Raw genomic sequence first — 26,485 nt, forward strand, 5'->3', positions numbered from 1 at the left:
TCATTTATTCCATGTTTTCTACAGATGCATGGGGAAAAACCTGCATGCCACAATAAATCAAAGATGGTGCCGGTGAGTAATGCACTAGGCATGGGAGAGAAATAAGAAAACAAAACAAAACACCTTCTTCTAAGGCTCTGATCCTGTAAAAGATGACCACAAATCTGAGGGAAATCCAGAGAAAATCACTCCCTGCGCAGGGCAAGGCGACTCTCCCAACTTAGTGCCTTGTGGGCATCATTCTTCACCAACAAAGAGGAGGAAGGTGTGAATGGATCCCCTGGCACTGCTTCCTCCTTCCCCTGCCACATCTACATGGCACTGACTTATCCTGGAATATCTATAATAAGGCTGGAAATTCTCATCTGACATTTGAGACACCCACAGGCAATGAACTAATGCTATGATCTGGGCATATCACCTAGGAGTAGGTTTTCAAAGCAATATCCAGACCTCTGAAGATGCAAATAGGCCCTTGTAAAATCAACCAAATGACTATGGTCTGGAGGCAAGTTAGGTTTTAAGTATTTGGCTCTTAGACTTTATGTTTCGGTATATTACTAGCAGTACATCAAAACAAGGATCTCTAACCTCTGAGAGACAGAATCAAAGTCTAGAAACTGATAGATACTGCAGGCAAACGCACCTGTGCATCAGGACTTGTACTTTCTCATCAGGACACAGAGGAGGACTAGCTATGATGGCACATTTTGACTTTGAGAACTGATGTAACAAAAGGGGTTGTTGGGTTTTTTTTCCTACCCTTTTGATGAAAGCCTGAGCTTGTCAGTCATCCCCTTCAAAGTCCAGAGGCCAGTGCTTCTGTTTGATAAAACGCTGTGTTCAAGCTGAACACAAAATAGCCTGCAGCCAGATTAACCCCTCTTTATAAGGTTGCTTCTGCCAGAATTGGTACTAACAAAATCTAAACCTTCTACCTCCACTTTTCTCTGACACAGTGAACATGTTCTGTCCCCATGAAGTGCATGCTAAAATACATCTTATATGATTTCCCAGCGTTTAGAGTTAAATATGCCACCTGTCTCTGCACTATCTCTGTCCTTGCATCCTACATCACTGTCCAGGGGATCAGGAAAGGCTCAGGACTGCCCTTTTAGATAGGCTGTGTGCACACTGACTCCTGTGCCTCCAGAAAGAACCCTTCTTCCCATCTCATCCATCCCTCCACTGGTCAGGAGTGGCAATCTGCAGCCATCAAGGTCTTTCTGGGCAGGTAACTACAGGGCAAAAGTTATGCTCAAGCTTTTCGAACTGGAATTGAGCCACCACCCAGCTTGACTTCCTAGTTTTATTTGCAATGCTTCTGAATACAGAGGCTGTTTTGCTGTAGTGTTTTATACAACTACCCACACATTATCATTTCCTACAGCTCTCCTGGATGACGGGCCTTAGCCCAACCCACACAATATCTCAGCAGAGCACTACAAGCACTAAAGGGTTCAAAGATTGGGCTTTTAGACGGCTTAAGATCAATCTGCATTTGAGTAATAAGAACAGAGCTGCAGAAATAACAACTGAAAAAGATTCCCAGCCTGAAGGCCTCCATCTAAATCTGTAGGCAAAAAGACAAAAACAAACAAACACCGACCAAAGAAAAAGCCCACAAAAGCCCTGAAAAAACACTTCAGCTTGGAGGTCACTGTCATCGTATTTTTCATGATTTAAAAAAGGTTTTATTTTCTCCCCCCTGTTGTTTTTAAGCCAACATTTTAGAAGACTGAAAGAGAAATACGTTTCTTTATCAACTTCTTGCTTTTCTCCTCCTCTGCCACCCATGCACAGTAGTTTGCTTATTGAGGTTCATTCATGTGTAGGGGCTGCTGGCATTGATGTATTTTGTTAGTAGGGTGGAGGGATTTGAGCTTTTTTTTTTTCTTTGAGAGCAGACTGGCACATTAATTCAGTCTGACAGAAGGCGCAGATGAAAATGATGTTAATTTTGCAAGCAGAAACAATCAGCCAGGCTCCCCAAGCCTGAGACATCACATAGGCTAACACAGTAACAAGCTCAGGACTCCATGACTCCCAGTCTGCCTCATTCCAATCATAAATAGAAAGTTTTACTCTCTTTTGAAGAATATTTTAAAATTGTTTCTGTTCTAACATAAAGATTAAGTTGCATTCACAAGCATTCCTACAGCGTTGCTTGTCATGCTTTCAGCTTGCTGTTGAAAATGGAACCTTACAACATCACACAATTTAGTGTCCTTAAGGAAAATTGAGAAAGCTCTCTGAAATGACACTGCGGTATCTCTTGGACAGGGAGGATGAGGAACATTCTGTGAGCACCCCTTACGGCAAGAGAGACAGCTGCCAGGCCTAATCAAATCAGTACAAACATCCTGCTCTCATCCATGTCTCAAATGAAGGTAATCACCAGAGAAAACAATTAAGGACAATTTCTGATAAAAGTTCAACTATTCTGCATGCAGGTGCAGCTCTGTTTTTAGCCCTGTATCCCTGAAGAAACCAGAACACTTTCACCATTTCCAAACCTTACTCTACCACAAAACTTATTTACACAATCAACAACACGGCTCATCTGGAGGTGCCGATTCCCCTTTATAGCCATCTATGTGCAGAGCGGACGAGGAAGTGATCTCTAATTACTGACATTTTCATCAGCTAGGCATGATCATTTGATCAGCAGCCCAACTGCTCTCGGAGCAGAGAGAGAACAGATGGACAACATACATTTCAGCAGACAGAAGCAAATTGTGCCATACGTACAAGTTCATCACTTAACGACATCCCTTAAAATTGTCTTCTCCAGGGCTCACACAGTGCAGAAGGTTCTGAATCCAATTCAGTCTCCCCAAACTCCTCACCATGGCAGACTACTGGCATTCTCAGAGCACAGCACCAACTCTCCTATCTTATGGACTGTAAGGCCGTGTCTCCCAGCTTTTCAACTGTCAAGGTCAGCAGTCAGCTGAAAGCTGACTGAAAGCTGTACACAATGTACATTAGCTTCCATTCCTAACATTATTAAGTATGATTTTAACAACACAGAAGAGAGTCAACTGTTCAGAGTCATAGAATGGCTTGGGTTGGAAGGGACCCCAGAGATCATCAAGTTCCAATTTCCTGCCACAGGCAGGGGCACCAACCTCCAAACCTTGTACTAGCCCAGGTTGCTGAGGGCCTTATTCCACCTGATCTTCAGTGCCTCCAGGGACAGAGCAAATTCTTCAGAGTTAAGAGAGAGGGTTTGCCTTCAGCTTTAAAGCGCAGCAGCAATATTCACCTAAAGGAACATGCATGAGGTATCCTACAGCAGAGACTCATTACACTCTAGTGTGAGATAGTCACCAAAGCAAGTGCAAGGAAAAGGTTCAGGGTTGATCCCTGTCTCTTTACCTCCTCACCAAGCACCACACTATATTCAAACTTTTTTTTCCTCCTTGTAACCCCCTAGTCATTGCCCTCCTGTTGCACAGCAGGAACTGAGAGCTCCCTCTTCTTGCACCCCCACTTCAGCCATAGGGCTACCACCCCCTCCTGAAGTGCCAGAACCGTGCATCATCATTAACTCTGAGTGGAAATGCATCTTTTAACTCAAGTATCTTTCATGGATATAGCTGTTCGCTAATACGCATCTTTTCCAGTGCTTTGGCTTGCACACAAAGCCAGCTGGAATTATCTACCTGCATGCAAATACAAAGTATTAATTTCAGACCTCCTCTCAATACACGCAGGCACATCTATCTGGACAAGTTTGCATGTGTAACATCTGTTGTCTGATGGGGAAAAGGGGAGTGTGCGCAATGCCTGGCTCTCATGGAGACTGCCTCAAAACAGGAGCTCGCTTAGACATGAGGACAGTATTCCTGCTGAATAAAAACACGTTACCAATGAGGAAAACCTAGAAGAAATCAGAGAATGCTGAGAGGTTCAAACACTGCTTACGGCCTCTTGTAATACTGCAGATTGCTATCCTGTCCAATTTGTTATACGGGTTTGGGAGAAAGAGGAGGGATGGCTGAAAATTGGCTTTTAAATCTGGCATCCCCTGAGAAAGATGGTCATGCTCTGAGGTTTGTGGTATTACTTGATAAGAGGTGATTAAAACAGTAATCCCAAATTGTAATCAAAAAGCAGCCAAGGCTCTGAAATTACTTTCTACTAAGCTTTTCCCCTTTCAAAGACAGCTCTGTATGGTAAAAGATAATAGAACCACAGACAGTGTTCTAATTTCACATATAAATTAATGTATCAAATAATTTCAGAACATTTTTTCTCTTTTGTCTTTAACATCACATCTAAAGTGGGTCTATATTTCTTGTTTGCTTGCTTTTTGCTGCAGCGCTTCTCTCAGGAAGAATACCTAATATATATCAGCACAGTCTGAAGGAGTGAAGAATTTTCCCCTTGCCAAGTGAAGTGCTAGCTAAAAATCAGCCTTACCTATGCTTTCCCAGGCACTAAGATGTCAGACTGGTTCATGTGACTGCAAGCAGCATAAAGCCTTTCCTAATTGAAATGATTTTGAGGTACTGAGGCGTAAAGCTTGCGTTGACTTGATTTCACAAGTGAAGTTTACTACTGACTTCAAGAAGATCTCTGCAGGATCATGGGATGAAGACACCACACAGTGTTTATATCCAATAACTTACTTCAGCCCATTCAGGCAGGGCAACTGGTGTGCATTCATATTTCACACAACAGATGAAAAACACAGGCAATAGCTCATGACACTCTGATTTTCTACATAGCAAGTGGTCAAACTAACAACCAGTTGTTTTTCAACAGTGTTGCTTCTGGAGAGAAACTATTAGCAGCAGGATGGTCCAAAAATGCCTATTTTTTTAACATTTCAGAGAGGCAAGTACAAAACTCGATTTAAGTTTGAAAATTTCCTCTAATACTGTGCAATGATTCGTGATTGTTTTCCCTTTATGCTGATCCTGCCAGAAGGCAGAAATAAAAATCATCAGGCTGTAAAGTCAATAGTGATGTTTTGTCCTGTGTAGTACAAAAAGTGCAGAAGTTTATCAAGCTCAAGTGCAAAATTTGTGATAGACAGCAAGTCGTATCTGACCACAGGAGAAACTCAAATCTCTGTTTGGATGTCATGTCTAACCTCACCCGAGCCTTTATTAATTGCTCACTAAGAAGGCGGTATGGTGTTGCCTTTCCTACACATGGTCTTACATCTCTTGTACCATATCCATTTATTTTAGAGCAAAGTTTACACAGGGCTCCAGGCCCAGCAACCTTTGGGGGCATTGCCCTTTGGAAGGCCAAAAGGGAGAGTCACTCAGGCTTTCCATGTGTGCTGGTTAACCTGCCCAAGCAGTGAAAAGTCCACTATTGAAACTGAACACATCCTTGATATACACAATTGGATGAACTTTTCCAAACCAAATTTTTCCCTGTGATAAAAGTTTCCCTTCTGTTCCTTTTAACAACTGGGTAGTGAAGATGAAGAGAAAGCACATATTTTATTCACAGATTAAATTAAGCCCTGGATTACAGATCATAATTGAATGTAATTATTCCAAATTTAGTTACCCTCATGAGGCAGAATTTGCCCCACAGGGCAGCATTAATACAACAGAAATAGTTGTGCACATCCAAGCATTCTGTTTTCAAGCAGCTAGAAAAACATCTTCAATTTCTTGCAGAGGAACAAAGAATCCCAAGATACCTTTATGTTTTATGCTAGTCTATAAAACTGGCAAAGTGTAAACTCTATAAAACGGCTTTTAATCTAGCACCAGTTTACTTTATACTGTGTGATACAATCATCTAAAACAAACGCTGTGGGTTAAATTTGGAAAACAGAAGACAAAACCAAAAAAATCTTACAATATATGGGGAGGGGGGCAGGGGGAGGACACAAAAACCAAACCTCCCAGCTTTTGTCTATAATCAAAACTAGAAATCAACAGAATACATTATCAGCAATGCTAGTCAGGTTACCCTTTTTCTCCATAGAAGGAAATTTCCTATTATCTTTGGTCCCATTAGTGCTACTTCTCATGCCAGTAGGTCAAACGAGACTTGACCTTAAGAGAAATTCTCATGTGCAAGATGAAAAATACTATTGACTGTTTATCTCTTTATCGTTCAATCCTACGATCTTCTACTCGTGTAATCGTATTGAAATAAATGTAGTACAAAAAATGAAATAGGAAATGCATAAATTGGAGTCTGACTGAAATCACAAAAATCAGGACTATGGCAACAAGGAGGACACCAACACTAACTTTGCATCCTTTAGAGCCAAAGAAAATGTATTCTGGACAACAAGTAAAAGCTGCCAAGCAGACTTACATGCTGTGGGGACATGGAACTCCTTGTGTCTACAGGCATCAGTTCCCAAAATACAGAACATCACCAGCGAGCAGTGTCCTCAAGAAATAACCCAACAGCTTGTTATATCATGATATGCCAGACTAAAACAGGTTTTTCAGCACAGCTCGCATGCAGTAGCTGAGACAGCCCATTCGTGTCTGTGATCATGTACAAACTGCAGCTAGCATAAACAACACAGCATATGTCACATGTTCAGCATATGTTCGTGTTGTCTGGGCTACGTCTTTCCCTGGGAAGGACCTGGCACACTGTAAAGCCAGCACTGTTGCTTGGTCATATCTAGATGGGAAAAGCACCATTCAAGTTACAACAGAGCTACTCCATGTGTGGGATAATTTAATCACACTGTTTGGACCAGTGAAAAACAAGCTGTTTGAGATGGACGTGTCACACAAAATGACTGAATTTTTAAACAGAAGTACGACACATCAAAATGGCTGTGTACTGTGCAATACAATGAAAGGGAAATATTTCAAAGGCAGAAGAGACTCCATTACGTTTATCTTACCAATATCAAAAACTATTTGACTTATCAAAACAGATTCTTTCCACCCTCTTCTTAAAGGTGAACATGGAAATATTTTGCATGCTTCAATATGATTTGGAACATTATGTGAATAGCCAGAGCCCCAGAGATGCAGGTCTTAGTATGAAGCTCAATTTGATGGACTAGAGGAGAGAAAGCCTGTCTTAATGTGCTAAACAGTCAGAACAGCAAAATAACTCAATTTCATTCATGTTTGTCTTAAACAACCTCTTGTACAAAAATGAACTCAAAAGGCAAAAGGAAACATGATGGTAAGAAAAGGCTTAAAGGAAAATCTTACTTGGTTGGGCAGAAAAAAATCTCTCTACACCCTGGAGATAGTGGATGGGAAGAAGGAAGGCTGAAAAATATACCAGGGAGTGCAACAAAACCTTTGCCTGTGTCACACTGGCTGACAGCTAAAGAGTATTCTTGGGTCAGTGTTGGTTTTGTTGCTGGGACTGTGTGGGTTATTGCATATATCATTCTGTTCCCATTGCAGTAAATGTTAGAATATACTAATAACTTAAATGTATGATGAGCATTCCTGCCTGACCTCTTTAGGACATATATGTCTCCAAAAGTGGACAGAGACCACATGGATCATACACGGGTACACACATACATAAATATACCATATATAAAATCTGCTAAGATTAGAGCGTCATTCAGCCGTGCTTATGGTGCTTCATTTCATCTTAGTATACCACAGGCTTACAAATGCACACCAAAACAAGAGTTCTGCACTAAACACAACAGAAAATAAACAAATGGTGGATCACGAGAAAGCAAGAAATTACTCCCTGACAGAAATAAGTGGTCTAAGCACACACGCACCCTGGCTGTAGCCAATTTTGCTTAGTTTCACAGCAAAAGCCACTTCGAAAAGTATAATTTAAAGAAACTAGCAGTAAAGCTACATAGACTTAGAAGAAAGCTTTTCTAATTCATCTCAGAAATCATAGGTCCCTGTTACCTGTTACAGTGCTTTATATATATATATACATATACACACACACACGGCAGAACAGAACAGCTGTCTGCCCAATTCCACCTCTTCCTGTAAACAAGTGAATTAGGGTCATGATTTGCTAGAAGAGGAAGTTCTCATTCTACATTCAGAAGGTAAATAATGAATCTGACCTACTGTTCTGACCTAAGACAGCGCAGGCTGTCCCTTATCCATCACTTACTCCTGTAAGCATACAGAATAGTAGAAAGCAGGGAGTAAATTAATCATTTTCTGCACTGTACAGAATACAGACTGCTCTAATGAGTGGCTACCTTTTTATAAGATAAGGTTAATCAATACAGATAATTAGACACTTCTGCTTAATACGTCTATGTCACCGGAAAAAAATCACCAAGTCCCAGCATTAAGCACTGAAATACAAACACCAGGACAAATCCAAATGGTTTAAAAATGAATGCAATGGTATGACAATCTTACACTAAAACACTGTATGTTCCACTCCAACTTGAGCACTTCCAAATCTCAGAGGAAACTCTCCCACACAGCTGGAGCCACAAAGGTTAAACCTTTGCATTCAACTGGAGCTGTACTGACTTCAGTGGACTAATAAGCATACAGCAGTATTTCTCTAAAAAGAGCCAATTGTCAACTCCCTAGAGACGGCAACTGGCACATTGGCAAAACCAGCCAAGGGAAAAAATAACTCTATCTAGGTTACAAAGGTCCAATCACCAAAAAAAAAAGACCCCAAAGAGCTGCGAAGCCTTCTTCACTGCTTCTCAGTCATTTCTATGCAGCAGTTACAAAACGGGAAACTGACCAACCTCACACCGACTCCATAACCTCTGCCTGCTTAGCCTTCCTTTGATGCAAAAGTATTTAAGCAGGGAGCCTTTATCCAGAGCACAAACAAGGCCAGATTTGCCCTATATTGCTCCTTCCTTCCAACTGACTGTGGCACCTATAGCTTTTATTTTTAAGTTCTGTGTGCTATGCCATTCAGCCAAGATCACTTCTTGGCTCCAAACAGGAAGGGCAAGATAAACCTCTTGAGCTGACAACATAAAATCTATAGTGATGGACAACCAGCAGATCATCTAGCTAATCTCCACTTGTCCCACTTTAACTGAAGCTTTTCACAAACCAATATTGATCCATTGTTCCACAGCAACAAATCCGCAAGTAATTCTCTGTGAAAAGCAGCCCTTCTTGGGAGAAAAGGGGAAGCTTTCTTTTTAACCAGAAAACAGCAAGTAACACAACATAAAACAAAATCAAAATAGAATTAAAAATAAAAGTAAATCTTTCTGCAGCACCAGCAGCTGCACAGGCACTTTCCTTCTCCCTGCAGGCCAAGCTCTCTTTCATGAAGTTATACAAGCATATCTTTTTGCTTCCATTTCCACTGGTTAACATTTCATCCCCAAATTGGTTTCTGATACACCATAGCTTTCTTGTGGCCTCTGAACATCAATTTCACTTTTCTTACAGCTGTGCTAGTAGGACCTGGGCTTTTTTCTCCTTTTCTTGCTCACAAAGGTATCTTTTCCACAGGACTGCACTATAAACCTCTGACTTTCCTTTACTTCTCTAAAGTATTACCCTTTCTTGACATCAAAACCAAGGTAAAAGTCAGTGCTGGAACAACATTTGAGTTGTCTTCCCCTCATTTTTGCAAGTCCCAAAACGCAGAAACATATAGCAGTGGCTGACCAGAATTCCAGGGATGGTTTATTGTTGCTTACTGAAATAACTAAGTTTAGTTTTTCTCCAATAAGATAAAATACCAGCTCTACAGGGAGTTAAAAACTGAACTCAAACAACCAAAGCCCAGCTCGAGTCCCTCTCAGGCAAAGCTTTTACAGGGAACAACTGCTTTACTCTTCCCACTTGAACCCCAACATTTCAGCACATTATTTTCACAAAAGTGGTTGAATTCCAAGAAAAAAAAGTGAAGTGTCAGGTGGAAGGTGAACCTGAATAACATTCTGAGTTGACGTCACAGCTCAGCAGAAACATTTGGAGGAACAATTATAACTTAACCAGAGCAAGGTGCTTCACAGCTCTACAGGATCTCACCAGTTTACACCAGAATGGTGCTCTGACTCAACATGAAAGGGGCTGAAGAAGCTCACGTAGAATAGTAAGTAGTATCAGCATAAATGGGAGAAAAGGGAGGTGGAAGATGAGTCCAACTCTTATTTTATTAAACAACTCCCAAAAGAAAACTAAGTTCCAATAAAATCACATTGTTCAATTTACTTGCAGATAGCTTTGGAAATTAAGCCTATTTCACCCCTACTTAGAGGAACTGAGGGGATCTCTGAGTACTCTGGAAATTCAGCTAGTCTTAAGAGGTGCATCTCACACCAGAAATGACAGATCTTAAAATGGGTGTTGATGTTGTGATTCCACTGCCTGCATTAGAAAAGGGAAAAGCAGATAATCTCCACCTGATCCTGAAGACAGTGGATGAAATATTTGTTCAGGTGAACAGACACATACAGACCAGAGGAAGAAGAACAGAAAGATCAATGCTGTTTTTCAGTATCACCTTCATTGTTGTTCTCACTCTGGTCAAAATTCTGAGGTCAATTTCATTAAAATCAAAATGCCAGACCTACCAGGATTATTCCATATCCTCATGCCACCCAGAAAAGTAGTTTAATTGCTTTCATTATCTTTGGAGCTTTATTATTCTAATTATCTGCGTGGTTTTATTATCCCCAGTATCGATCTTTCCTTCTAATGACTCCTATAATTAAGACAGGAAGATGTTAAAAATATCTGCAACAAATGGCAATCAAAAGAGCACGAAGCAAACTAGCCCCAAGTGCAATGGAGAGAGATGGAATCAGATGTTTGGAAAGCCTATAAGACTCTGAATTTTGATTCTAGACCTTGAGAATCTGAATTTCACTTTAGCAGCAGTGGTGGTTTTTTCCCCATTGCCATCTCTCAGGGATGGCTGGACTGCAAGTGTTTTGAATGGAAGAAATGTTATATTCTGCACCTGAGCTGAACTTTGCACAAAGTTCTCCTTTACCGGGATCTACCATTTGCGTTTCTGCAGTGCAAAGGATCAGCAGATGAATTATTCAGTCTTCTGCATTGTTACATGCTTCTCCCTCAGTGAAGTTATCGTGCCATGTCATATTTAATTTTTAAACTCTATTTTGCATAGTTTCTTCTACAATTTGTACATGTGCTTTGCTTGCATTTCACATGCAGGAATTTATAGTAAAGGAAGAACACAAATAGTAACACAAATATGATTCAGTGACATCTAGTATTTCTGTACCAATTTGGTCTTGTTCCTATTGAAGCAAGTAAGATTTGATGCTATACAGCAGTGGAAGTAATGCTGAACTCATCGGCTTCAGTGTATTTTGTAAACCTTCTCTCCCCTCCAAAAAATGAAAGATAGGCTACAAAGTCCTGCTACTCACACAGTATATGTAATTCTTACAGTCCCGAGAGTTATTTGTATTGTATGAACACCTCCTGGACTATCACAAATGGAGACTCCATCTGATCTGCTACTGCTATGGTATCATGAAGTCACTCAGCCCTTTCCCCCAAGGCCTACTGAAAGCTGAGACAAAATAAACTTTGTGGTGGTGGAGGAAGGAGGAAGTTTGGAATTGGTTTTCTAATCTGCCATGACTAAGAGGTGAGGAGCTTGGTGATGACAAGAAATTGGCAGCTCATTAGCCTGGACACCCAAACACATATCAAAGTCTCAACAAGGAAATCTAATTGTAGCATGATTAATGCCAATCATTCAGTCTTTGCCAATCCCTCCATTTGTTTCCAAGGATGCCATTCTTCCTCCCTGGCACCCAGACTGTAGTTACTGCTGCAGCGCTAAGAGGCAGAAGGAGAAATGAAGGAATGTGTGCATAATACCAGATGGAAAAAGAAGAATGCAGGCTATAAGTTGCCTATGAAACGAAGATGATCATAGGAACACAATTAGCAATCTGTGCATCTGCTTCACTATGACTCCCCAGGTCAGAACACACTCACTTTGCTGCAGCAAAGAAGAAAGTATTTCTTTACTATTGCAGGAAGATATGAAGCAAAAACCTTCCAAGCAATCTGGTCCCCAAAACAACCAATAGTGGCAAACACAAGAGAACCCCACTACAGTATTAGTGTTACTACAGTGAAGAAAACAGCAAGAAAACCATCTTACAACTATGTTGAATAGAAATATTTTGCCCTTCTTGGTTGAATTTGCATGAATGTTGTACTCAGTTGCATCAAGAAAGATTCCCTTGGTTCAAACTAAAGTCAGGGCGTTATCACATCACAGATTTTGTCCACTTCTTTGCTTGGTCCATTTATACCTTTTCACATGCACTCAGAAGTGACTCTCTGAAGACCACCATACTGAGATACAGTATATACTGAGATACTGAGATACAGGCAGATTTTCACCTTTACTCAGCAAATGTATGTGAGGATACCCGAATCAAAGAGGCTGCACAAAGAAAGATGGAAGGACACCCTAATTCTTTGGGACTGATAGATTTTTACACCACTCAGCCCAATACCTTGGGCCAGACTTTTCATGAAGGCTACAGTCCAGCAAGTCCATGACTAAATGCTGAAGCAAGGATGGGATTATCAACACGTCTGGAGTAAGAGAAGTGCTCCTTGAAAATGGCAAAACGCACAAAACAGCAGGGAGACACCTAGGACAGGAGAAGTGATGACATTCCCGATATCATATTCAGCACTTTCTTTTTTCAGCCTTCAGGTTTTAAATGAGCAAAAACCTCCCAGGAATACTATTCATTTTCTGTATCTGTTCTGAGTGGTCGGTCTGCTTTTCTTTTTTTTTTTTAAACAATCTAATATATTCTTAACATGAAATATCTAATACTTGTTGCACAAATGTGTAATAAAATTTAGCCCTGTGGCTCTTCTACTGTCAAGTGAAATCGAATCCATGTGAAGCAAATGTGCAGCTTTAAAATTTCTTCATCTGAATGTTCTCATCTTTGAAGGGAGCAGTTCTGCTCTCCTGTCCCCCACAGATCAACGGGGATTTAGAGGAGCAGTGGGAGGGAACATGTCAGCATTGTTTTTCTTCTTTCTTCTGAGGGTTTTGGATAGCAGAGTTGTACCCTACTGCACTGAAGAAAATGAATCCTTCCTCAGAGGCACTGATTTTAGTAGGTATTAAAAGTATAGACAAATAGAAAAAGAAGAGCAGCCCCAGACATTTTTCAAAGGAAGGAAACAAAGGAAACAAAGAGGCCTGAAATTTGGTACAAGAGACGTCTTCACTTAGCCTAGGTCTCACATCACACAGGGCCAGTTCACTACCACATTCAGAAGGAATTATCAGAGGCTGAAAGGGGCCACAACGCCATTGCTGAAGAGCCAGCCTTGTCCTCTCCTCCCCAGGAGAAACAGCATTGTCCATGTTCTTTCCTTTGCCCTTTATGACTGCTGTGTTCCGCTGGTTTTTAAGCCCAATATGATCACTTCTTGGCATTTTAAAAGTGCTGGATGGAAGGGTACCATTAAAAAATTCTTCATGCTCAGTGACTATCTACGAAGTTCTAATGGAGAATAACACCAAACTTTGATGTCTGCCCCTATAATTCCCTCTGCATTCTACTGTTTTGTCTACCCACAGTTTCTCTTCTTGTTGTTTGTAATTGGAAAGTGTTTTAATAGCTCTTTCAAGTATTGATTAGGCCAGTACTAGAAGAAGCGAGGATATGATTGATGAATATACCTGCTCATTTAAAATAGGTCTGAGGCAGCAATGAAATTAGTTGCTGACTTCAGTAATTTCATCACAAAATTATGCTCATGTAAGTGGCAAAGCGTATTTCTGCTGTGCAGTCAGAAAGTCAACTTTTGATGCTCACAAGAAAGAAGAAATTCTGCATGTGACTACTTTACAGCAACACAGACTGTTTAGTAACCATTCATACAGGAAACCCATACTGGTAAAGGTAGAAAAACTGCTTTTTAACCAGTGATAAATCTTCCCATATAGAATTTATGAAGTTGTTATATGCAGGCTGAAGAAATTACACTTTTTCCTTTTCCAACTACACATTGCTGCTAGAAAGAACTACGGTGCTATATACACTTAGGGAAAATCCATTCTGAGCACCATGATGCCGTGATAAGACAGAAGATGGGAGAAGTTGCCTTTGAAGGACAAAAAAACTCTCTTTCTTGATTTTGCTGGGTTTCTAATAGTGCAGCAGAATGGCTTTCAAGGCTTTCTTAACAGTTTTAGGCAGGCAGCTGCCTAGTCAAATTCAGATGCTTTTCAAAGACAGTGATTATATGCTCAAAAGAAAAGGTGGTCAGAGTGACCCTTGCCTTACCTGGTCTAATCCACATTGTAGAAGCACTCACTGCAAGGCTGCAGCCGTGTCACAGAGGTGCACCTTCCAGGTCCTGCAGTCCCATTGCTCAGTGATTGGGCAGAGCTTGCAAGAAAATTGTTCCCTCTTGAGGAATCCTGAATAAATCTGAAAGAAAAAGCAATATATTGCTGTCCAGAACTCAAATTATTCTTATATTTTTCCAAAAGAAAAAAAAAATCTATAAATTCAGTTTTGAACTTTACCACCAAGTCAGACACTCTCAAACACACAGAAATCTGTTGAAATCAAAGGCAAGAGAGACATTGCAGCAGAATGACTATCTCAGCACAGGTTCTTGAAGAGCCTGTCTCACGGCTTTGGACAAGCACTAAACTATGACTTAGCTTGCAGGATTGGAAAAGTGCTGTCTTGGGAGCCTTTCTGCTCCCTGGAAGCACTCAAGGCCAGGTTGGATGGAGCTGTGAGCAACCTGGGCTAGAGAGAGGTGTCCCTGCCTAGAGCAGGGCGTTGGAAATAGGTGGTCTTAAAAATCCCTTCCAACCTAGCAATTCTATGATTCTACCCTGCACCAGCCACTGCCAGAGAGAAGGTTTCAATACTTAACAAGCTATTGTATATTGTAGAACTAAAATAAACAATGATTACAACCTGCATACTAATTCTCTGGTTTTGAGTTACTTAACACTTGTGATTTCTTACCCCACACTAAGAAGAAAGAGGTCTGATGCACATCTAACAAATACCAAAACACCAACAAAAAGCAACCTGCCTCTTCTTTCTTTGCCAATCTCTTTATCTTACAACACTGCTGTTTACAGAGCAGTGACAAAGGCTGGTTAGGGCTGCATCTTTAAAAAGTAATAAGGAGAAAAGAAGGAGCAGATATCCTTGAGATCAGATGATTCCCCAAAATGTTTGATCCTTCAGATCAAATACAATATTATTCCTCCCACTGTGCGTGCCAGGGTGTATTAGCACCGGTTTACTGGCAGAGCAAGGCAGGTACTGCTGTCCTTAGAATTCCTGATCACAGTTATGGAAGAATCACAGAAGATGGGAACAAACACTGTCCATTAAAAGACAGCCTTGAGTTGTTTTTTTGACTGTTTTCTTTAGCTTTAGGCTGATACTTTGGTGTTCACTCAAACCACTGAAGTCTCTTATCAGGGACAGCACAGCGTAGAACGTGAAATAGAAAAACACAGGCAATCTGAGTTTCCTTAGAAAATATTAGAAGGCAAACTTTAAATGTCTTAATTTTAAACTTCTTTCCCTTCACAATTATCTCTCCCTAAAAGAAAATTGATGGCAGTGAAGTAACAAAAGAAAAAAGAAAAAAGCAAAGAATAAGAAATTAAAACAGGGGGAGGCAGAAGGGAAAAAAAAATGAGAAGAAAAAATTACTTCCCCAGGGCTTCTGTTCTGCTTTTTCATACATATCTTCCTCACCACAGCACAGGAAAATGATCTTCTGTTAACCACATTAAACTTAATCATCCATTAAAAAGTATTATATTAATACCTGCCTCATGCAACAAAAGATCCCTAAGACAACCACATCCTTTCCTGTTGCAGGTGCCTTCCTTGATGAATTCCAGTTCATATCAAAGGAAAACTTGGAATAAATGAGAGCTTGTATCACCCTCCTAGTAAACAGTTATAACCTGGATTTGCCAATGATATGAATGCAATGGTAGCACTGAAGTTTCCAGCAGAGCACAGTGGGGTTTTCCTTCCCCACCTTTCCTACGTGCTCTGCTGCTCACAGCAGGAAGCAGAGTGCATAAGCGTGACATCACACCTGGGGACCTGACCCATCTCATCTGCCACAGATCCTCAGGCTGCCCTTGCTGGTCTAGGCCTGCAGAGAACAGAAAGCCACTTCCCCCAACACATTCAGACATAAAGCTGCCAAGCACAGTGCTGCAGAGGAAGCACTCGCATTCCCTCACGTTACCTAACACAGCTTTTGCCATACCCCAGCTCAGCACTGAACTCACTTGGCAGACTATAAGAGACGAAGAAATCAGAGTCCTCCTCTTCATTATTTTACAGGCCTTGCAACAGAAACTCATTGGATCAACCTGCTTAAATAATCTTATACTTTAAACTCTTACTTTAACTAGTTTGGGTTTTCAGGTAACCAAGAAACTCATCTTTATTCGGAGGCAATTTCTTTTACAGCTGCCTGTAATCTCCCAGCTTCCAGGCTGAAAATCATTTAAAAACAAATGAGCTTCCCTGCAGATAAAATTCAGAATATCTCCGAGCTTTCAAGATGATAAAACCAAAAGGCAGCGTTATGTGGGAAAAGGAGATGAAAAACAGAGGAAACCAGGAAGTCCCGTAAAGTTCAGAATTTCAGCTCAAGGCTAGAAGAAATGGGCAGAGTAAACTCTTCATTTCCATGTGCCATTTTATGGGAATGTGATGAGAGCAGCAGCAGAGCACATATCTTGTTAGCGCCGCTCATATTCTTGTGTGGTTTTGTATGTGTGTGTTTGGACTCCAGCTGGGCCTTGTGCCATCATCCATTATATATTCACAGCTCCAGACTTCACAGCCAAGATTTTCAAAAAGCTTTAGTAGCTTGAGGTGCCTCCAACACTGAAACATCCTAAGGCGAGCAGCTTGGAAGCACTTGCAGAAATGGTGGCCTATTTTAAGGTTGCCTGAATGGGATGCTCACATGGAATGATAACCCCTAAACACCCCCTAGTCACCAGTTGGTGACAAAACCTGACAGAAGCATGAGGCACGTTTCTGTACATATAAGCAGAAAACAGAACCCTAAGTGTGAAAAACACACTGCCTGTCCTCAAATAAAGAGGGCAGATCCATACCTAGCAAACCAACTGATCCAATGAATCCCCACTTGTAGAGAAGAGATTATCAACACATGACTAAAGGTGACACGATTCCATTTGTAACACCCGAGCAACTGTGGAGCTGCACTGGATTCACCTTACAGCAGAACCTCAAAGCTGCCCTAAAGGCACAACGTGGCCACAAAAAAAAATGTTTCTTCACATGAACCAGGCATCTCTCTCTTTCAATCCAACTTGTACGTGTTCACCACTGTCAAGAAAGGCTTCCAGAACTTTTATTTCCATTCATTTGGTTTATAGTGGAAGAATAAAGAGCAGAATAAAATTATCCTCAGCTCACTGATCTACACCAGCAGATGTCTGGCATTCACCCTCACCCCATTTCCACCCAAAGGAATTCATAGCACGATGCTCTAGGCTGCATCTCAGCCTAATGAACTTGCATTGTCTGACGGCAAAATACATAGCTTTGTGCTTGTGTTTTCAGCCTCATAAACATTTGTGGCCATATTTAAAATATCCAAGTAAATGGTTATTTTGTATTCAGCCACATCATCTTGAGTTTAACAAAGTACATCTTCTCAGTAGTATGATATACATTGTTGTTTCTGTTGGATCAGCCAATTCAGCATGCTAGTACCGAATTCTCATCTTTCTACTAAAAAAAGGTGAAATAAAACATAGCAGAACTAAGACAGGAGAATTCCCAGCCTAGGACCGAGTGCCAAGTCCGCCTGTGAGAGAGGTCTTATACCAGTTCTGGGCATGATGGTGCCTCATACCATGAGTTAAAGATATTAAATGCCTTTGGCTGCTGACTTCAATTTTCAAATTGCATCTGAAAACAAAAGCCCCCAGACAGCCCAATGCTACGCTCAGTGCAACCCAGCATTATCTAATCTAACTGCAAAATATTCAGTTGTTTAGAATTCAGTCATGTCAGCTGCTGTCTAATTTCTGTCCCCCCTGTGGATTCCAAGTGCCTTTTCCATTCTTTTTTTTGGGGGCATTAAAATCAGAGCCAAAACAAAAAGGCAGAATTTGTAAGAACTTCTGCATCATCCATTCCTCCTTTTCTTTCTTTGCCAGTAAATGTTTGGTGATCTTTTCCATCAAAAAAAAAAAAAAGAATAAATAGTGAATACTGTGATGAGGTCACCTCCCTAACAAAGCACCTCAAGCCAAAACCTCTCTACATTCACCAAGAAGAAAATGCGAATTAAAAGAAAACAAAACACAGTCACAAAATGTTTTTTTCATCCCGTAAAAGTTTCAAGATCTACAGCTGCTTCTTCTTGAGGAAAAAACACTCCACTACTGTTTTCATTTAGAACATTGTCTAATTCTATGAATAACAGCACACTAGAGGAGCTTAAAAAAGGATTAAATCAGGAAGGCTGAGGTCACGTTTCCAAAGCAGTATGAATCTGTCTTAACGTAAATTCATAAAACTTCTGCTGTTGGATTTTTTGTCATTGTTGCTGATGTATTAAGAAACATAACATTTTATTTTCCAAGTGCACTTTGTGTTTCTTCAAGCATGGAATGAATTAGAACACCTGGTTTCTTTCTGCATGCACAGTGTTTCCTCTCCCCTCTTGATTGCTGTTGATTAGTTCAAAGAGCAGGCAGGGGAAGTAAAGCACGATGGAATAAGATGGCCAAGTCAAGCACTTCCAGTTATGAACAATAGCAGATGTTCTGAAGATGTGCCATAAACTCTCTAATGCATATCATGCTGGTAACTGAGATTTGCTATGACAATTTGTGGAAACAACAACTTAAGGTAAATCAAATAATTTGCTACCTTGTGAAGATGGAGGAACTTCTTTTCTTCTCTATGTATATGAAATAAATACCTTGGGAAAAAATTATTAAGAAGTCAACCCTAAACAACACATTTTTCTCTAGGAAACTGAATACATGAAAATTCACATCAGCTTGTATCCAAGACATTATGAATAACGTGAATCCTTCATCCAAAGCAGTAAAGACTAAGAAACCGCAAAAAGATAGTTGGGAAGAGAGAAAAATGTCATGTTTGAAACAAATTCCTTTTTTCTTTAAAAAAAAAAATATGGAAGAGAGTTAATTGCTTTATAATGGAAAGAGTATTCAAGTATGAAAACAATTTGCAATTCTGAGAGCTGTTCTCTGTCTACAAGTGAAGAGTTCATTACCAGAGTTTTGTGTATTTAACATCAGTGCACTGATTTTCTGCTATCACTTGTCTGCTTGTATTAGACTGCCTTCAGTTTTATCAGATTCCAGTTCCATTCAGGAAGCCTTAGAAGCTGAAGATAACTCAAGGCAAGCATTTATAGGGATATGATTGCTTCTTAAAGCGAGGTAACCAAGCACCCTTCCTTCTCCAACCAGGAAAAGCACTGGGGCTTTTTGGAGAGGCTTGACCCTTCAACTATCTGTATTTGGATGGTCAACAGATAAGGACAGTCCCGAGAAGCAAAGCACATCGCAGAGACAGACCTCCCTCCAGAGCCTACTGACAGTCTTCCGAATCCTGAAAATGGTAAATATTTTACAGCTTATTGTGCATGTTGAGTCATTAAAGGACTTGAACAACGTAGAAGCAGTAATCCTTGTTATTAACTAGTCCTCAGTTACTGCTAATGCAAGATGGCTGCTCTGGTAACGTCAGTTATTAGTATTTAAGGGCAGCCTTGAAAAGCATCATTTGTGACCAGTTTTAAGCAGTTTCTTTGATCCAAAACTACTATTTTTTCCTCCTTTCTACTGAGCTTCAACTTCAGATGAGCAGCAGCTTTTTTTGTTGTTTTAACTGATGCTTCTAGCATGTCACACTTCACTTACAACTGTACATCTGCAGTGAAATTAATCTGTTTCAACTCACGCTGATAACAGCCTTGTGTGAACAACTGATCTTCTCTGGGAAATGGGAAAAAAATGTGGTGGGAAACTGCTTTAGGTTGGTCCCAAGTGAAAAGTGTTCATTTTGTTGTTTGTTTTTTTCCCCAGGCAAAATCCCCCGATAAATCTTGATTAGCTTCAAATTGCCTGGTATTATTTTTCCTTATATGAATCTATTGCTTTTAACATTTCAAAAAAATATTTTATTTCAAAAGTTTTAGATAAAAATTCAATACTGAAAGCTGAATTATATTTCAAATATCATTCTGAAAATACCAGGGGCAGAGGTGGGGATAAATGAAAGTACTCCCCAGGAAGTTTCATCCAGTGGTATTTTTATACCCTCTTCTGGTAGGACTGTAACAGTCCCTCAGATAAATTAATTAAGCCAAACAATACAAAACAAAATCCTGTGTCATGTTCAAGGAACCTGCTGGGACCGATCTCAGCTACTGGAAGATCATTTAATGAGTACTCATTAAATTAACATCTACCCCCAGTGCAAGTTCAGCAGTAAAAGATACAAGCAAAAGAGTTTTAAATGGCTTTTCCTGCTCTCTGGGCTCCTGCTGCCTCATTTGGTTCAGGCAGTTTGAATTCCGTGCCTCTGCACCCCCAGGAAGATGGGGTTGGCTGCAGAACAGTTTAACAAGACTTCCATTTTTACTGTAAGTTTGCAAAAGGAAGTTTATTAGCCTCAAGCACAGCTGCCTCTGGAATTAAACATCCTTCCCCAAAGGGGCTGTGATTGGAGCTGTAGGCAGCCTCTGCAGGGCAGCTGCCAGGTCATCCCTGCTCCCTCAGATTCAGAAAGTCTCAAGTGGGATCACAGCAGTGACCACCCCTGGGGCCTTTGCTGCCTTGCCCAGCCTGAAGGCTTTCACTCATCTTTCCAACATGAAACACATCTGTGAGAAGCTGGCTATTTGCCGTGCAAATAGCTTGTACCTTACTAAGCCAGGATAGAGCTGAAGGAATGCAACCGGGACAGAGATGCAGTTTGATCCCACACCATGTTTCATAGACTAAAAAGGAGCTTTCCTCTTATAAGTAGGTGATTTTGATGCACTGTACTCCTACAGAGACCAATAGCAGTGTGCCACTGCTGTACTGCAGTGCCTAGATAAAGAAAGAAATCCCAGATTTTGTGCTGACTCATATACTGTGAGTAAAACATACTTTTGCTTTGAACTAAGAATGGGCTTGTTCTTCGTTTTCACAGTCATGCAAGAAGAATGAATTCAGCATATACACACTCTCACTTCCTCTGTCTGCTGCTCCCTGAATTTGCAGCCCATTTCTCTCTGGCTGCAGCTGAACTGTAATAATGAAACTTCCTTTTGTTCTTGAAGCTGACTGCTGGGAGTAATGGAGGAGCACTGAGGTCAGCAGAGAATCAACTAATGCATGAAGGACTGAGCATACAAGCTCTATCCAGAAAAACTAAGGTGATGCAGCATAAGAAAAGTCTGAAGCGACGCTTTGCATTCTGCAGATCCCAACAAAGAGAATCTCACCCAGCTGAAATCAGTGTTAAACTACATTTGAAATTGAGCCAAATTTGGAGTCATTTTGCATTTACTCTGGCAGCTTGTAGGTTGCTGTCTAGCCAAACTTCTAAAGAGGCTGTTGAAGCAGTGACTCTGGAGCTTGGATTGCTTTGCAATAATGCTGTTGCATTCAGGTCTCTGCTACTGCTAAGCCTGCCTTTATGAGTAGACCAGAACATATACTGTAATGGAGCAGAATTACACCTTATGGCCAGCAGCGGTGCTCATCACAGTGGAAGGAAGGAGACAGAAACTGTACCCACAAACACAGCTTAAGTTTAAATAATAATCTGTGTGATATGAAGGCGCTCTTCTGTGAATAACTCTCCTCTCCCTTCATCCCAGAGAAATGAATTACTAATGCCCTTGGGAAAATCCGTTTAATTGATCTCTACATGAGTGACTAGTTTTAACACAGATCCAGATTTTCAGTCCTGCTTTTAACCCCCTGCAGCTAGTCTTCCATAGCCTGTAAGTTCCTTCAGAATTCTGCAAGAAATACAGATTGCCAGATTAGATGCTCCTTCTCCATGCCTACTACACCCATGATGGTCCTGAAATATTCTTCCAAAACTCATCCTACATCAAGTTCATTGCCATTACCAGCTGCGAAGGAACACGAATTACTTCCAAGCTAGAGAAAGGCGTGGGTGGAACAGTGGGAAGCATCCTGTTCTCTAATGGATATTTCCACTCAGCTGCTGAATCAGGGAACACTTTCAGATTAGTGTTGTCACTGTTTGGAACACACATCTTAAATGCTATTGATTTTTAAGATGAGTTAATTTCTGCAATCCTTTGCCATTTACAGTGTTTTAGATGAAGTCATCACCAGCTTTCTGGTGGCATTTGGAAATCCATGTTCTGGAGAGCTCTGAAGGAGCATGTGAAAGCGGGGCCATCTTCCCTTCCCTGATCATTGTTCAGCTACTATTGGGGAACACAAGCCATTAACCCATCTCTGTAGTTTTTTGTTTTGTTTTAAACTGAGTTGTACAGTCAGATTCTCTCAATTGACATCCATGAGCTGCTTTTTTAATGTGCAGTACTCACTGACCTTCAAATGTCCATGCATTAGAGACAAGGTTATTGCCTTGTGAGCAAGGCAGCTATTTCTTGCATCACATTGACTGGAAATGTGCTGAGACATAGATTTTCTTCTGAATGTACCCAAACCCCACACAATACCATGATTTTTCTTCCAGGTGGAAGAGATTACAAAAATCAGAAGCCAGGTTTTATTTATACACACATACACAAAAGCACATGGTCTGCACGCACACATCGCTGTAAAACAGTCTCTTGCAGCCCAAAATTGAAAGATTTGTTCAGACTTGCTTTAGCATGGCACCGACTTCTGACACTTTTTGTAGGCGTTACCATACACTCAGGATTTGCTGCTAGCAAAAGCTGCCAAAAAGCCTTACTCTCATGCTCTCCGCATTGCTCCCTTTTGCAACTGCTGCCAATCCTTCTTCTACACAGAACAGGAACACCTACACCAGGACCTCAAAGAGCCAAAGGAAAGGCTCTTGCAAGCAGGTGGTAAAGGATCAGAAAGATACAGAAAAAAATCCACACAAAATATACCTTCATAGAAGGCTTTCTGCCAGCAGCCAGCCCCACTTCCCCACACCAGGGAAGATCTTGCTTGTATCAGCTTGGAAAGAGATGCTCAATCTGGCATCTAGATAGTGAACTGTACAGACCTTTTAGGACACTTAACTTTCTTGAAGTATCTACTGCAGAGAAGACTTGATTTATGGCTTCATTTACACTGCATTACAGCATTACACCAGTGGGTGACAGTGACAAGGCAGCACCAGAGCTGCATCTCCCCAGGCAGGATCAGTGATGTCCAACTGCAAAAGGAAGAAATGGACCATGTGCACAGTAACGTGAAGGTGCTCAGGAAAAATATGCATCTGCAATGCCAGCAAGTCCTCCGTTCTCTTTTTAAAGACCATGCCCTAAAAGGCACCTTAATGATGCAAGAGTTAACAACATTATAATACTCTGTGCTAAACTTAAGTTTCATAGTAGTTTTTGGCAGTGAACCAATGACACTGCAGAGATCTCAGAGACCAAAAGGCATCAAGCAGGAATAAAAGAAAAATCTCATGAACACAGACCAAAAGACACAGCTATCATATATGAAAGACCCAAACACTGGAGAAATTGTTTTACTTCTGACCAGAGCAGCTCCCAAGTTATTAGTAACAGTAACAACCTTGTGTTATCTCAAATACCCCCAATCTTGGGCTATTACACCAGCAATAGTATGAATCAGCATTCAGTCCTCAAAAATTGTGTAATGAAATCTCTGGCATTTTGATTTGGAGTCAATGATAGCTTATAACTGTCACCCTGTAGCAGATATGTAAGCATTGTTTTCCCCTAACATCTCATTTTCCTAGTAAGTGTAGTTGGCCAACGAGAACTGTAAATTGATCTGTGCTTATCATCCCTTGGTTATTGTAAAAATCAAGTCCTTCTGAAATGGTGCCATCTGCATTCTGCAAGATAAAATTGTACCTAAACTTGTAAGCTTGATCATATTACTTTGAATGCAATATCAATTCCTTCTAATTTTAGCATGTTTTGAGATGTTTGCTTGCTTGCTGGCTGACTGTCACTTTGACAAATGGGAGCCAGCAGGTATCTGAAGGGGAAATGATATTTATATTTGAGAAAGCACATCAGTAAATTTTCAGATAAACACCCCATCCTCTGCAAAACATCATGGGGGCAAATAGGTTTGACGAGCTTAGCCTTCAAGCAGTTAGTCAGTTCAGAAATCTGGGGACTTCAGACTGCATCTTCCACCAATTGCTGCCACTCAGGTGAGTTCAGCCCCTGTGTGAGCAGCAGCTGCCACTCTGGATTTCAAAAGCACTCTATTGCAAAGATAGTCACTCTGCTGCAGCAGGATGGTGTCCATAATTCTGCATTTGGATGGTCAACAGATAAGGACAGTCCCGAGAAGCAAAGCACTAAACTGCACTTCAGCATCAGATGGACGCTGAAGCCACCCACCTCCCTGTTCATCTGTCTGACAGCTCAACACCAGTGGGAACCCCATGGATGCTCAGGCTGCATACACAGGTACACAGCCACGTTTCCCCTGGTTTTGGGTTGGGCTGCCTTCTCCTGTTACAGCTGCTTTCTGGCAAAGGAAACACTGGTGGGAGAGATCCAAGTACACCAGCTGTGATTGGCAGGCAGTAAAGGGGGGCAAGGTAAGTCACAAGTGATACAATCTGTGCTTCCATCTTCTACATGATATTTTTACCAAACCACCTGAGATCTGATCATCCTTAAGGCCTAAAGGTTTACAAAACTTGCTTTCACATTCAATATCTCAGGTTTTGCTTCATGGTAATTTAATTTTAATGGTAAAAGAGAGACAAGACCGAACATTGTTGATCTTGCACTTAATGAAAATTAACATTAGCCTTTAAGGCAAAAGTTACATGGAGTTTGCTTATTCAAACTCACCCTATTAGGGATTTGCAATGTAAACCATTTTCCCTGTTCTGTTCTCTACCTAAGGAGAGCCTGAACAGATTTGAAAGGATTGATCAGCAAATATTTTAGACAGCTGCCTAAAACCAAGATATCTTTGGAAGTAAATTAAGTGGAAAAGCAGCCTATCAGGGATTTTAAAATAAAGTCCAGTTTCATAAAAGAAATTTGTCACTCCAGGTCACAGGAATAGCCCACTGCCCCTCTGTTTAATATTTCCAAGTCACTTATCCAGTTTAGACTTCTCATATAAAGATGTGCATCTACACATCTGCATATATTGACTATAAATCTATGCGCACTACAAAACACGTGGCAGATTGTAGCACATCTAGATGCAAAAATCTGTTTACAAAATACAGGGCTTTCATTACACCTTGGATCTTTCTGCGACATGCTGACCCTGGTAATGCTGCCTGGCATTACAGAGTATTTTTCAATGCCAATTACAGGGCTGTGGGCTCCTTCTGAAGCATGCATCTCATTCCTTGTTAAAGCATGTTCCTATCTTCACAAGCTCAAAAAAACAGATCCTTTTATTCTTTCCCCCACCCTGCTCCTGTCTCCCAATCCCTAATATAAAGCAGAAATTTTAACAAGATTTCAAGATTTAGCTTTTAGAAACAGAGCAGAAAAAGCATAATCCTTCTTAGCCAAGCGATGCCAGCCCAGACAGGGCAGTCCATTTGGTGAAGCTTTGAGCACTGAGCTATCTGGCACGCGTTATTTTGCCTGATATCCATTACCAGGATTGAACATTTATCAATTCTTAGACATAGATCCCTATACAGAGCAAATCTAGGAGATACAACTCATTATGCCCAGTACCAGGACAGATCTGCACTTCCCTCATTTCCATATTTACTACCAAGGAGAAACACCAACATGAAAGTTAGATGAGATTGTTTATCATCAAAATTCATCTGTCTCACAATTTAAGCCAATGCATAGCAGCTTATCCTAGCATACAATTAATTGCACTTTATCCTCTGTAATAACTGGGCTTTTGCTCTCATTCTTCCCCCCCCCCCCCTTTAAAACAGGAAACATTGCCAAAAGCACTATTCTATTTGTTCAAAGACTTTTTACAAACAATCAGGCTGGTTCACTAGAATTCTGAATTCTCTAAGCAGAACTTTAAAATGGGAGAACAAACTATTATATTCTCTATTTCAGATAGAGATTCAGAAATGCCTAAATCAGGCAGAACTTTAAGCATAAATTTGTATGTCAAGATGTTCCCAAGAGGAAGGAAAAGGATCTAAAATCATTTAAATGCCCACTATAGTTGTTCTGGTAAGCATTAATCATGCAATATTCAGCAGTAATTAGCTCTTGAAAGCAACCATTTCTGGGCAGAAGTTGCCCTTATTTAAGTAGGAAAGGTCAGCATGGAGAGGCACAATTATTTGCCATTCCAGCAGTGCTGACGGAGAAGGGTGATCAGTCATTCCCTGGGTGGACAGAGGGATGGGACAGAAGGACCC

General features: G+C 40.7%; 1 protein-coding gene across 1 annotated transcript in view; it reads right to left on the reverse strand.

The window, feature by feature from the left end:
• Window positions 1–26,485, reverse strand: part of GALNT9 (polypeptide N-acetylgalactosaminyltransferase 9) — a 301,484-nt gene that overhangs the window by 128,643 nt on the left and 146,356 nt on the right. Inside the window, exon 3 of the mRNA XM_072351100.1 lies at window positions 14,204–14,350. The gene's annotated coding sequence lies outside the window, so the exon portion shown is untranslated. The remainder of the gene's footprint in view (window positions 1–14,203; window positions 14,351–26,485) is intronic.

Source organism: Excalfactoria chinensis, chromosome 16 (assembly GCF_039878825.1).
Source record: "Excalfactoria chinensis isolate bCotChi1 chromosome 16, bCotChi1.hap2, whole genome shotgun sequence".
Classification (NCBI taxonomy): domain Eukaryota; kingdom Metazoa; phylum Chordata; class Aves; order Galliformes; family Phasianidae; genus Excalfactoria; species Excalfactoria chinensis.